Source organism: Elephas maximus, chromosome 12 (assembly GCF_024166365.1).
Source record: "Elephas maximus indicus isolate mEleMax1 chromosome 12, mEleMax1 primary haplotype, whole genome shotgun sequence".
NCBI lineage: Eukaryota > Metazoa > Chordata > Mammalia > Proboscidea > Elephantidae > Elephas > Elephas maximus.
Window position 1 is genome coordinate 28,244,509 of NC_064830.1, and position 15,455 is coordinate 28,259,963.

The window sequence follows — 15,455 nt, forward strand, 5'->3', positions numbered from 1 at the left end:
GAAGGGAAGGGAAGCAAGAGCAGAAGGGAGCCAGAGCACTGAGCGCCCAGTGAGTCCCAGACGGGGATTAAATACCTTGGGAGTGGTGCCACTCCTCCCTCTGCCAGCCCTGGATGAGCTGCATGCAGCCAGGATATGCAGGTCAGTGTGGGGGAGTGTTAATGCAAAATAGTCGAATAGTAGCTTTTTACTATTGTCGTAAATGCAAAATGTCAGACAATGAGAAAGTGGATAAGCTGAGGAGTAGGCTTACTAAGAATGGTAAAATTCTTTAGAGAGTTTCGAAGAAAGGAGCGATATGCTGATTTATTATCTTGAAATGTCTAATTTTAAATCTTTTTGACTTAGAAAAATATCAGTTTCATATGTTTCACCCTTATACACTTTTGAAAAGATAAACCTGGCTGCTGAATGAAGGATGAATGATGATGTTGTACGAGTTAGGGAAAGGAGACTGTTACAGTGATCAGTGGAGATTTAGATTAGGGTGGAAGTAGTCCTGATGGTATGAAATTAACCAATATGGCCGTCCATTTAAAGGTAGAGCTGACATAACTGGCTGATGGATTAGACTTCTTTCTCTGATCTACGTGCATAGATTTTAGAATGTGAAGAATTGTGCTTGGAAGAGCTGCACAAAAAGAAGCACCACAGATATTAGGTGGCACTGAAGTCATACTCCCCACCCCCACCAGAAATGGCCAAGAAAGTTGTTCCCTCAGGGTTAAACTATTACATAAACACATTTGAAATCAAATCAGTGGTGTGCGTAGTTTGTAAATAAAGACATGTGTATGATGATGCAGTGGTTAAGCGCTCAGCTGTTAGCCAGAAGATTGGCAGTTCAAATCCACCAGCAACTCAATGGGAGAAGGACTTGGCAATCTGCTTCCATAAAGATTACAGCCCTGGAAGCCCTGCGGGGCAGTTCTACTCTGTCCTGTAGGGCCACTGTGAGTTGGAATGAGTCAACAGCAATGGGTTTGGAATACATATATATATATATATATACACATATATTAGCCCATATATATACGACTTGGAAAAAAATTTACCATATCTCTAACAAGTCTGTAGCTAGGCATTTGATAAATGATGAAAATTTTGAAGAAAGAAAAATATCTCAGAGATCCAATTGCCATTGATCTCAGAAAGAGTATTCAGTCTTAAGGTCAGTCCTTTCTTAACCTGGTAGAAAAGCTGTCATGTCTGTTGAACACGTATTAAACATTTTTACCTGAATGTCAATGAACATTTATTGAACTCTGATTACATGTTCATCAAACAACCTTCTGATTATTGTTGTTAAGTGCCGTGGAGTCGGTTCCAACTCATGGCGACCCTGTGTACAACAGAATGAAACACTGCCCGGTCCTGCACCATCCTCACAATTGTTATATTTGAGTCCACTGTTGCAGCCACTGTGTCAATACATCTTGTTGAGGGTCTTCCCCTTTTTCACTGACCCTCTACTTTAAAAAGCATGATGTCCTTCTCCAGGAACTGGCCCCTCCTAGTAACATGTCCAAAGTTTGTGCTTCTAAGGAGCATTCTGGTTGTACTTCTTGGGAGTCCATGGTATATTCAATATTCTTTGTCAATATCATAACTTAATGGTGTCAATTCTTCTTGGTCTTCCTTATTCATCGTCCATCTTTTGCATGCATTTGAGGCTGTTGAAAACACCATGCCTTGGGTCAGGTGCACTTTAGCCTTCAAGGTGACATCTTTGCTTTTTATCACTTTAAAGAGGTCTTTTGCAGCACATTTGCCCAATGCAATGCATCGCTTGATTTCTTGACTGCTGCTTCCACATGTGTTGATTGTGGATCCAAGTAACATGAAATCCTCAACAACTTTGATCTTTTCTCCATTTATCGTGATGTTGCTTATTGGTCCAGTTCTGAGGATTTTTTATTTTCTTTATGTTGAGATATAATCCATACTGAGAGCTGTGGTCTTTGATCTTCATCAGTAAGTACTTCAAGTCCTCTTCATTTTCAGCAAGCAAGATTGTGTCATCTGTATAACACAGGTTGTTAATGAGTCTTCCTCTAATCCTGCTGCCACATTCTTCTTCATACAGTCCAATTTCTCAGATTATTTCCTCAGCATACAGATTGAATAGGTATGACTTTAAACCATGCAGTATGCCCTTATCCTGTCCTAACGATTGCCTCTTGATCTTTGTACAGGTTCCTCATGCACACAAGTAAGTGTTCTGGAATCCCTGTTCTTTGAAATGTTATCCATAATTTGTGGTCCACACAGTCAAATGTCTTAGTATAGTCAATAAAACACAGGTAAACATCTTTCTGGTATTCTCTGCTTTCAACCAGGATCCATCTGACATCAGCACTGATATCTCTGGTTTCATGTCCTCTTTTGAAACCAGCTTGAACTTCTGGCAGTTCCCTGTCAATATGCTGCTGCAGCTGCTTTTGAATGATCTTCAGCAAAATTTTGCTTGTGTGTGATATTAATGATGCTGTTCAGTAATTTCCACATTTGATTGGATCACCTTTACTGGAAATAGGCATAAATATGGATCTCTTCTAGTCAGTTTGCCAGGTAGCTGTCTTCCAAATTTCTTGGCATAGACAAGTGAGCACTTCCAGAGCTGCATCTGTTTGATGAAACACCTCAATTGGTTTTCTGTCAATTCCTTCAGTGAAGCTTGGGCTTCTTCCTTCAGTACCCTCGGTTCCTGATCATATGCTACCTACTGAAATGGTTGAATATCAACCAATTCATTTTGTTATAGTGACTCTGTGTAGTCTTTCCATCTTCTTTTGATACTTCCTGCATCGTTTCTTATTTTCTCCATAGAATCCTTCACTATTGCAACTAGAAGCTTGAATTTTTCCTTCAGTTTTTTCAACTTGAGAAATGCGGAGTGTGTTCTTCCGTTGTGGTTTCTATAGTCAGGTGTTTGCACATGTCGTTATAATACTTTGCTTTCTTGAACCACCCTTTGAAATCTTCTGTTCAGCTCTTTTACTTCATCATTTTTTCCTTTTGCTTTAGTTACTCAGCATCCAAGAGCAAGTTTCAGAGTCTTTTCTTATATCCATTTTGATCTTTTCTTTCTTTCCTGTCTCTTTAATGACCTCTTGCTTTCTTCATGTATGATGTCCTTGATATAATTCCACAACATGTCTGGTCTTTGGTCATTAGTGTTAAATGCATCAAATCTCTTCTTGAGATGGGCTCTAAATTCAGGTGAGATATATTCAAGGTCGTACTTTGCCTTTTGTGGAGTTGTTCTAATTTTCTTCAGTTTCAACTTGACTTTGTATATGAGCAATTAATAGTCTATTCCACAGTTGTCCCCTGGCCTTGTTCTGACTGATGATATTGAGTTTTTCCATTGTCTCTTTCCACAGATGTAGTCTGTTTGATTCCTGTGTATTCCATCTGGTGAGGTCCACATGTATAGTCACTATTTACGTTGGTTAAAAAAAAGGTATTCGCAATGAAGAAATCGGTCTTGTGAAATTCTAAGCTTAGATCATCTGGGCCATGTAGCATTTTCTTTTTTCTCTCAGTTTCTTCCTTAGACTTTTTTTTTAAATTCAGTTTCACCCTTATCTATAATTACCTTGAAACCCACATCAGAGTGTTTTTCTCACTTGTTGCTTGTGTAGTAGTTGCCTCAAATGCTAAAGGCTCCTACAGTTTGCATCCTACTTTTGACAGTCTGTAGGAGTCCATGTGCCTTGAGTTTGAATTCCTTTCTGGGGGCTCTAAGAGAAAAGAAAATCTGTTTCCTCACTTTTTCGAGCTTCTACAAGCTGTGTGCTTTCTTTAGCTCATGTCCCTCTTCCTTCGTTTTCAAAGCCAATAACAGCTGATTGAGTTCTCACATCCCTCTCTCTGATATTTCTCTCACATGCGTAATATCTTCTGCTCCTCTCTTCCACTTTTAAGAATCCTTGTGATTACTTTGGGTCTACCCAGATAATCCAGAAAGATCCTCCCTATTTTAAAACCAACTGGTTAGAAACCTTAATCCCATCAGAACTTTTAACCTTCCTTTACCATTGACAATACCTAGCCACAGGTTCCAGGCATTAAGATGGGGACATCTTTGATAGTGGGTGGGATTTTAAAATCTTTAGTAGTAAAGTAGCACAGCCTTTTCAAGAAGGTAATTTTTGAGCAAAAACTTGTCATTAAGGAAGTTGTTCATGTGGATATCTGACAGAGGAAGCTTTTTATGATAGAAGTAAGGAAGGTAGCATCTGATAATGAAAACCACATTTGGGCATCACTAGCCAGCTTTTGATTGAGTTCCCCATTTTACATTAAAATTATTAGATCTTCCATGACTGATGAAGAATATGGGGCTTAGAAGGTGGAAAAGTGCAAAAGGTATGTAGGGATCAACTTGAAAATGAAAAGGTGTTCGGAAGTCTTAAGGGAACACAAGCAGACAAGCGAGGCCAGAGGGCAGCAGCAGAGGGAGCAGAGTTATGAGATGAAGGAGGATCATGGAGCTAGCCAACCAAGCCAACCCCAAACCAGGACTGGTTTGGATCCTATATAGATCATGGCCGGAAGCCTGGACAGGTTTTCTCGTAACACCAATTCTATACGGGAAAGAAACCAGAAATGTTGAAAATCTCCTTCCTCTTTTCACTGTATCTTAATTAAAACATGCATCTACAATTACTCTGTTTCCTCACCTCTCATCTACATCCACACTCATTAGATTAAAATCGTTCATGTTCCAAACTGAAGTGATCTTTCTGATACCTAATGCTACTAACATCTCTTACCATTTGAGAAAATGTCAGTGGCTCCAAATTGCTTTCTGAATTTAGCACAAGCTCTGAAATATTGCATTCAAGTGTATCCGTGATCTAGCATCAGTCAACAACTTCCATGTTATTTTTCTCCACTAACATTTTATGAATTTTACTCTTCAGTCTTATTAAACTATGGGTTTTCAAACTACACCACATCTTTCAACCGTTTTGGCTTTCCTTCTCTCATTTTCCTCAGCTATCGAATCACTTTGCCATTTCAACTTCTAGTTGCAAAGTGACTTCTTCTAGAGTGTCATTCCTCATTAACTCAGACAAAATAATTATCTCCAATATCATGATGCTTTTATCTCTGTTATAACCATACTTTGCTACTATAAGGTCCTCCCAAGCAGGGCCCATATTTCATTCATTTTTATATTTTTCCAACATCTAGCATAGATTCTAACACAGAGAGGGAAGACAATAAAAAGGTTTTTTTTTTTTAAAAAATAAATGAATGAAAGAATACCTGGTGAATACAATTAAAATATTGTATTCGTTTCAGATCTGAAATTGAGAGTAATATAGGTAATAATAGTAATTCAAAACTTGTTCTAATGGTTATTTGGACAAATTATTCAGTCAAGGTTTAATTCCTGTTTTACTCTAAATTAATTTACATCTATTTGTAAGGAAATTGAAGAAACTCTATTGAATATGTTCTACTGAACTTACATCCTCATAAATTTGTCAAAATAAATTTTGTTTAAATAACCTAGTATATAATTACACACTGCCCTTTATCAATTTTTATTTAATCAACTAAATTGTTTTAAGCAAATTGTTATCTTTCCTGACTTGGGTTCTTATCTGTGTTGTAAATTAAAAGATAAGTAGAAATTTAAAATAAAAACAAATACACCTGATAAAATACTAGTTTTATTTTTATGGTAATCAAGGAAAGAGGAAGGAAAATAATTACCAATTATTGAGCACTTATCACATTTCTGTTTCTATGGCAAGCCCTTTATAGTTAATATTTATAATCTTCCAATTTTTATTACATTTGACATTATTTATCAATTTCAAAAATGCAAAAATTAAAGCTCACCAAGTTCAAATTACAAGATTGCATAGCTTCTAAGAGGAAAAACAAAGCTTTCTACTCAGATAGACTGACTCTAAATCCCAGGATGTTTTTTCTTACTTTTTGAGCATCTCAGAGGATCCACTTCCCAGGGCACTGTGATTTCCAAAAGTGCTGGATTTTCCACCTTTCCTACCCTAGATGCATTCCCTATGGTCATTTGGCCAACTCTTTATAAGAACTGCCATAGACAGAACTAAAATCAGGGCTGCTGAAACTACTTTTTGAATGAATACTAATAGGAAAATGGGCCAGTTCATAATTTTTCCTAGATTAGCTGTAAAACTGCTTTTAAATTTCAAGAACATCTATCATGAATGATTTACTTGCAATCAAATCCATTATATTGCAATAGAATTCTAGTAAGTGGTATTCTCTTAAAAGATTGATATATTCTAAATTGAAATTATTTTAAATTTTCTGTTCATTTCAATGATGGAGTACACACAGAATGTACAGCTGGAAAGTACTTTAAACATTACATATTCTGAGGTGGGGCCAAGATGGCGGACTAGGTAGATGCTACCTCGGATCCCTCTTGCAACAAAGACTCGGAAAAACAAGTGAATCGATCACATACATAAGAATCTACGAACCCTGAACAACAAACAGATTTAGAGATGGAAAATGAACAAATACAGGGAAGCAGCGATTGTTTTCGGAGCCTGGAGCCAGCGTCCCAGTCAGTGGCTTTTCTGGAAAAACTAGTTTCCCAGTGATGGCTTGGAGACAGCAGGCCATATCAAACCACATAAAGAAGCAGACCATGACAGCTTCTACAACCCCCCAAACAAGAGAATCAAAATCTTTCTCAAATGAAGATACAATCCTGGAATTATCAGATACAGAACATAAAAAACTAATTTACAGAATGCTTCAAGACATCACAAATGAAATAAGGCAAACTGCAGAAAAAGCCAAGGAACACACTGATAAAACTGTTGAAGAATTCAAAAAGATTATTCAAGAACATAGTGGAAAAATTAATAAGTTGCAAGAATCCATAGAGAGACAGCATGTAGAAATCCAAAAGATTAACAATAAAATTACAGAATTAGACAACACAATAGAAAGTCAGAGGAGCAGACTCGAGCAATTAGAATGCAGACTGGGACATCTGGAGGACCAGGGAATCAACACCAACATAGCTGGGAAAAAATCAGATAAAAGAATTAAAAAAAAATGAAGAAACCCTAAGAATCATGTGGGACTCTATCAAGAAGGATAACTTGCGTGTGATTGGAGTCCCAGAACAGGGAGGGAGGACAGAAAACACAGAGAAAATAGTTGAAGAACTCCTGACACAAAACTTCCCTGACATCATGAAAGACGAAAGGATATCTAATCAAGATGCTCATCGAACCCCATTTAAGATTGATCCAAAAAGAAAAACACCAAGACATATTATCATCAAACTCGCCAAAACCAAAGATAAAGAGAAAATTTTAAAAGCAGCCAGGGAGAAAAGAAAGGTTTCCTTCAAGGGAGAATCAATAAGAATAAGTTCAGACTACTCAGCAGAAACCATGCAGGCAAGAAGGGAATGGGACAACGTATACAGAGCACTGAAGGAGAAAAACTGCCAACCAAGGATCATATATCCAGCAAAACTCTCTCTGAAATATGAAGGCGAAATTAAGATATTTACAGATAAACACAAGTTTAGAGAATTTGCAAAGACCAAACCAAAGCTACAAGAAATACTAAAGGATATTGTTTGGTCAGAAAACCAATAATATCAGATACCAGCACAACACAAGGTCACAAAACAGAACATCCTGATATCAACTCAAATAGGGAAGTCACAAAAACAAATTAAGATTAATTAAAAAAAAAATGCTCATAACAGGGAATCACTGAAGTCAATATGTAAAAGATCACAATAATCAAAAAAAGGGACTAATTACAGGAGGCATAGAACTGCCATATGGAGAGTGATACAAGGCGATATAGAACAATACAAGTTAGGTTTTTACTTAGAAAAATAGGGGTAAATAAAAAGGTAACCACAAAAAGGTATAACAACTCCATAACTCAAGATAAAAGCCAAGAAAAATGTAACGACTCAACAAACATAAGGTCAAACACTACGAAAACGAGGATCTCACAATTTACTAAGGCAAACAACTCAGCACAAGAAAGTATGTGGAAAAATGAAAATGTCAACAACACACACAAAAAGGCATCGAAATGACAACACTAAACACTTATTTATCTATAATTACCCTCAGTGTAAATGGACTAAATGCACCAATAAAGAGACAGAGAGTCACGGACTGGATAAAGAAACACGATCCATCTATATGCTGCCTACAAGAGACACACCTTAGACTTAGAGACACAAACAAACTAAAACTCAAAGGATGGAAAAAAATATATCAAGCAAACAATAAGCAAAAAAGAAGAGGAGTAGCAATATTAATTTCTGACAAAATAGACTTTAAACTTAAATCCACCACAAAGGATAAAGAAGGACACTACATAATGATAAAAGGGACAATTGATCAGGAAGACATAACCATATCAAATATTTACGCACCCAATGACAGGGCTGCAAAATACATAAATCAAATTTTAACAGAACTGAAAAGTGAGATAGACACCTCCACAATTATAGTAGGAGGCTTCAACACACCACTTTCGGAGAAGGACAGGACATCCAGTAAGAAGCTCAATAGAGACACGGAAGACCTAATTACAACAATCAACCAACTTGACCTCATTGACTTATACAGAACTCTCCACCCAACTGCTGCAAAGTATACTTTTTTTTCTAGCGCACATGGAACATTCTCTAGAATAGACCACATATTAGGTCATAAAACAAACCTTTGCAGAATCCAAAACATCGAAATATTACAAAGCATCTTCTCAGACCACAAGGCAATAAAACTAGAGATCAATAACAGAAAAACTAGGGAAAAGAAATCAAATACTTGGAAAATGAACAATACCCTCCTGAAAAAAGACTGGGTTATAGAAGACATCAAGGAGGGAATAAGGAAATTCATAGAATGCAATGAGAATGAAAATACTTCCTATTAAAACCTCTGGGACACAGCAAAAGCAGTGCTCAGAGGCCAATTTATATCGATAAATGCACACATACAAAAAGAAGAAAGAGCCAAAATCAGAGAACTGTCCCGACAACTTGAACAAATAGAAAGTGAGCAACAAAAGAATCCATCACGCACCAGAAGAAAACAAATAATCAAAATTAGAGCTGAACTAAATGAATTAGAGAACAGAAAAACAATTGAAAGAATTAACAAAGCCAAAAGCTGGTTCTTTGAAAAAATTAACAAAATTGATAAACCATTGGCTAGACTGACTAAAGAAATACAGGAAAGGAAACAAATAACCCGAATAAGAAACGAGAAGGACCACATCACAACAGACCCAACTGAAATTAAAAGAATCATATCAGATTATTACGAAAAATTGTAGTCTAACAAATTTGAAAACCTAGAAGAAATGGATGAATTCCTGGAAAAACACTACCTACCTAAACTAACACATTCAGAAGTAGAACAACTAAATAGACCCATAACAAAAAAAAGAGATTGAGACGGTAATCAAAAAACTGCCAACAAAAAAAAGCCCTGGCCCGGACGGCTTCACTGCAGAGTTCTACCAAACTTTCAGAGAAGAGTTAATACCACTACTACTAAAGGTATTTCAAAGCATAGAAAATGACGGAATACTACCCAACTCATTCTATGAAGCCACCATCTCCCTGATACCAAAACCAGGTAAAGACATTACAAAAAAAGAAAATTACAGACCTATATCCCTCATGAACATAGATGCAAAAATCCTCAACAAAATTCTAGCCAATAGAATCCAACAACACATCAAAAAAATAATTCACCACGATCAAGTGGGACTTATACCAGGTATGCAAGGCTGGTTTAATATCAGAAAAACCATTAATGTAATCCACCACATAAATAAAACAAAAGACAAAAACCACATGATCTTATCAATTGATGCAGAAAAGGCATTTGACAAAGTCCAACACCCATTTATAATAAAAACTCTCACCAAAATAGGAATTGAAGGAAAATTCCTCAACATAATAAAGGGCATCTATGCAAAGCCAACAGCCAACATCACTCTAAATGGAGAGAACCTGAAAGCATTTCCCTTGAGAACAGGAACCAGACAAGGATACCCTTTATCACCGCTCTTATTCAAGGTTGTGCTAGAAGTCCTAGCCAGAGCAATTAGGCTAGACAAAGAAATAAAGGGCATCCGGATTGGCAAGGAGGAAGTAAAATTATCTCTATTTGCAGATGACATGATCTTATACACAGAAAACCCTAAGGAATCCTCTAGAAAACTACTGAAACTAATAGAAGAGTTTGGCAGAGTCTCAGGTTATAAAATAAACATACAAGAATCACTCGGATTCCTCTACATCAACAAAAAGAACATTGAAGAGGAAATCACCAAATCAATACCATTCACAGTAGCCCCCAAGAAGATAAGATACTTAGGAATAAATCTTACCAAGGATGTAAAAGACCTATACAAAGAAAACTACAAAGCTCTACTACAAGAAATTCAAAAGGACATACTTAAGTGGAAAAACATACCTTGCTCATGGATAGGAAGACTTAACATAGTAAAAATGTCTATTCTACCAAAAGCCATCTATACATACAATGCACTTCCGATCCAAAATCCAATGTCATTTTTTAAGGTGATAGAGAAACAAATCACCAATTTCATATTGAAGGGAAGGAAGCCTCGGATAAGCAAAGCATTACTGAAAAAGAAGAAGAAAGTGGGAGGCCTCACTCTACCTGATTTCAGAAGCCATTATACAGCCACAGTAGTCAAAACAGCCCGGTACTGGTACAACAACAGGCACATAGACCAATGGAACAGAATTGAGAACCCAGATATAAATCTATCCATGTATGAGCAGCTGATATTTGACAAAGGCCCAGTGTCAGTTAATTGGGAAAAGATAGTCTTTTTAACAAATGGTGCTGGCATAATTGGATATCCATTTGCAAAAAAATGAAACAGGACCCATACCTCACACCATGCACAAAAACTAACTCCAAGTGGCTCAAAGACCTAAACATAGAGACTAAAACGATAAAGATCATGGAAGAAAAAATAGGGACAACCTTAGGAGCCCTAATACAAGGCATAAACAGAATACAAAACATTACCAAAAATGACGAAGAGAAAGCCGATAACTGGGAGCTCCTAAAAATCAAACACCTATGCTCATCTAAAGACTTCACCAAAAGAGTAAAAAGACCACCTACAGACTGGGAAAGAATTTTCAGCTATGACATCTCCGACCAGCGCCTGATCTCTAAAATCTACATGATTCTGTCAAAGCTCAACCACAAAAAGACAAACAACCCAATTAAGAAGTGGGCAAAGGATATGAACACACACTTCACTAAAGAAGATATTCAGGCAGCTAACAGGTACATGAGAAAATGCTCTCGATCATTAGCCATTAGAGAAATGCAGATTAAAACTACGATGAGATTCCATCTCACTCCAACAAGGCTGGCATTAATCCAAAAAACACAAAATAATAAATGTTGGAGGGGCTGCGGAGAGATTGGAACTCCTATACACTGCTAGTGGGAATGTAAAATGGTACAACCACTTTGGAAATCTATCCGGCGTTATCTTAAACAGTTAGAAGTAGAACTACCATACAACCCAGAAATCCCACTCCTCGGAATATACCCTAGAGAAATAAGAGCTTTTACACAAACAAATATATGCACACCCATGTTTATTGCAACTCTGTTTACAATAGCAAAAAGCTGGAAGCAACCAAGGTGTCCATCTATGGATGAATGGGTAAATAAATTGTGGTATATTCACACAATGGAATACTACGCATCGATAAAGAACAGTGACGAATCTCTGAAACATTTCATAACATGGAGGAACCTGGAAGGCATTATGCTGAGTGAAATCAGTCAGAGGCAAAAGGACAAATATTGTATAAGACCACTATTATAAGATCTTGAGAAATAGTATAAACTGAGAAGAACACATACTTTTGTGGTTACGAGGCGGGGAGGGAGGGAGGGAGGGAGAGGGTTTTTTACTGATTAATTAGTAGATAAGAACTGCTTTAGGTGAAGGGAAGGACAACACTCAATACCTGGAAGGTCAGCTCAACTGGACTGGACTGGACCAAAAGCAAAGAAGTTTCCGGGATAAACTGAATACTTCAAAGGTCAGCGGAGCAAGGGCGGGGGTTTGGGGACCATGGTTTAAGGGGACTTCTAAGTCAATTGGCAAAATAATTCTATTATGAAAACATTCTGCATCCCACTTTGAAATGTGGTGTCTGGGGTCTTAAAAGCTAACAAGCGGCCATCTAAGATGCATCAATTGGTCTCAACCCACCTGGAACAAAGGAAAATGAAGAACACCAAGGCCACACGACAACTAAGAGCCCAAGAGACAGAAAGGGCCACATGAACCAGAGACCTACATTATCCCGAGATCAGAAGAACTAGTTGGTGCCCGGCCACAATCGGTGACTGCCCACACAGGGAGCACAATAGAGAACCCCTGAGGGAGCAGGAGATCAGTGGGATGCAGACCCCAAATTCTCATACAAAGACCATACTTAATGGTCTGAATGTGACTAGAGGAATCCCGGTGGTCATGGTCCCCAAACCTTCTGTTGGCACAGAACGGGAACCATCCCCAAAGACAATTCATCAGACATGAAAGGGACTGGACATTGGGTGGGAGAGAGATGCTGATGTAGAGAGAGCTAATTATATCAGGTGGACACTTGAGACTGTGTTGGCATCTCCTGTCTGGAGGGGGGATGGGAGGATAGAGAGAGTTGGAGGCTGCCAAAGTTTTCACGAAAGGAGAGACTGGAAGGGCTGACTCATTAGGGGGAGAGCAAGTGGGAGTAAGGAGTAAGATGTATATTAACTTATATGTGACAGACTGACTTGATTTGTAAACGTTCACTTGAAGCTCAATAAAAGTTAAAAAAAAAAAAAAAAGATTACGTATTCTAGGACCTTGTTCAGAAGATGAAAGGACAAAGGGCCCTAGAGGAGAAATGGCCTGCCAAAGATCAATGAGCTTGCCATTGTCCAGGCAGGCCTCAGAGTCATTCATCTTCGCTCCATGACGCATGACTCGTTTTTCCACGCATGACTCGTTTTTCCCTTATAGTCCTGCCAAAAAGAAGTCACTTACATAAAACTAGTTTAATCCCTAGCTGCTCTCATTAATTCCCTTAATAACTTACGTAGCGTTACAAATTCATGCTGGTTTACAAATGGTCAGCAAACAGGAGTTCTCATACCAGTTCTCTGCCTGCATCCAACTTCCGGGATTTACATTTTCTACCTTTCCTTCTAAAGACAGACCAAGAAATTAATTTAAACTTTGAATCATTTAGAATCATTAATTTTACACTTCTACACATTAATTACCAAGTCTTTTTCTCCCTTAGTACCTTCTCTTCTATGACATTATTTGCAAAATATATTTCTCTTCCTCCTTTTGTTTTACTTGTATTAATTGTTGTAATAGATTTCCTTTTTTGTGATTTTTCCTCAAAATGTACTCTTGAAAACTGTTTCTTTTTCACTGATCTCAAATTTGCCCTTTCTCAGCTTCATTTGTTATTTCAGGATTCTTCACATGATATAACAGCCAAGAGCATGGGCTCTGGGGACAAATCCTCTGGGTTTCTCTCCTGAATTCAGCAGAGGCTAGCTGGCTTTGAGATCTTAATGAATTATTTCATGTCTCTTTTTTTCATTTCTTTCATAGTTTAAATGGTATTAGTAACTACCTTATCAAGTTCTGGTAGAGATTAATAAGAAATCCAGGTACGGAGATAAGCGTAATGCCTGCTATTTTATAAGAACTCAGTAATTTAGGTTAACTATTATTATTAAATTAATTCACTTGACTTAGACTTTTTCATTAATTATCACAAGTAGCTCAGTTTTTAAAGAAAAATATTTAATCATATGTGCAATAATAATAATTGGATGACTATTCTGGTTATTACTGGAAGAAATTAACCAAACATCTTTAAACATAAAGAAAATGAAGGACTTCAGTGTGTGATCATGATAAAGTAACTAGGATAATATTTATTCACCATAAAAGGTATAGAACTAGAAACAATATATAAGGCAATTATTTTCATTTATTGGGTAACAGGTAACATAGGATTATGATCCTTAAGAGAATGGGGACACACAGATGCGCCCCATATTTGCCCAGGATCTCTGATTAGGGGTACTTTGCTTATTGACACAGAGAAGTAGAGTCCAAAGGAAGAGTTCTAGGGATCTGGACAGCTAAAGTGGCTGGGGTGGGTAGGGAAGAGTACAAGAAAATAGAGAGATGCCAGAGGAGCTTCAGAAGCCTATGACACTCATCAAGTATAAAGGAAAGAATATTGGCTTGGGAGTCAGTTCACCACAAGTTTTTGGCTGAGAGTTGGTCTATACATGCCCAGTTTGAGAATCTGTAAGGCCATCAGAGCACCTGCTGTTTTACTAAGGGAGGAGTGGAGACATCAGAAGTCAAGAAAAGCTGACAGACATTGGATTTTTAGGTCAGCCAAGGAAGGATACCATTTTGGAAACCCCAGACATTCAGTTAAGATCTCAGAAAGACCATGTCTTTCTAGTAAAGACCATGTTTTATATTTAGGGACATGCCCTCAGGTTAAGGAGGGAAGAAAAAGAAAAAAAAAAAAAAAAAAACAGACTCATCATAGCCAAAAATAAAAATAATCCTGGTAGGAACAAAAGTTTCTGCAAATAATTCAAACAGCTGGAAGAAAAAAAAAATTCAACACCCATTACAGGCAGACATCATAATCCAGTCCCCCCACAAAGTCCAGAAAAATAAAGAATAAAGATTTTGAGATGAATCACATGTTGGAGTTAACAGACAAAGACTATAAAGAAGCTATTATAAATATCTTAAAGGGCTTAAAAGAGGATATGGATTACAATGAGTAAAGAGATGGAGAACCTCATCAGAGAAATGTTAACTTATAACGTAAGGACCAAATGGAAATTCTAGAACTAAAAACTGAAGTACCTGAATTAAAAAAAATTCAATGTATGGGCTTAAAAGCAGATTGGAAATGGAAAAATTTGTGATTTAAACCGATATCAATAGAAATTATTTTAGGGGAAATTAAAAAAAAAAAAAACCTTGAAACAAATGAACAGTGACCCATTGGACAATATAAAGGGAGATAACATACACAATTATTGTCACAGGAGGAAAAGAAAGAGAGAATGGGGCAAAAATAAAAAAAATTGACAAAATAATGGTCATAGATTTCTGATATGGTAACAAACTTAAGCCTAGAGATTTAAGAGGTACAATGAACCTCAAATAGGTTAAATATAAAGAAGATCATATCTATAATATCTAAGAACATCATGGACAAATTGATAAAAACAAGGAATAAAGTGGAAAATCTTAAAAACTAGACCCAAAACATGTATTACATTTAAGGGAGCAACAGCCTAAATTATGGCTGACTATGCCAGGTG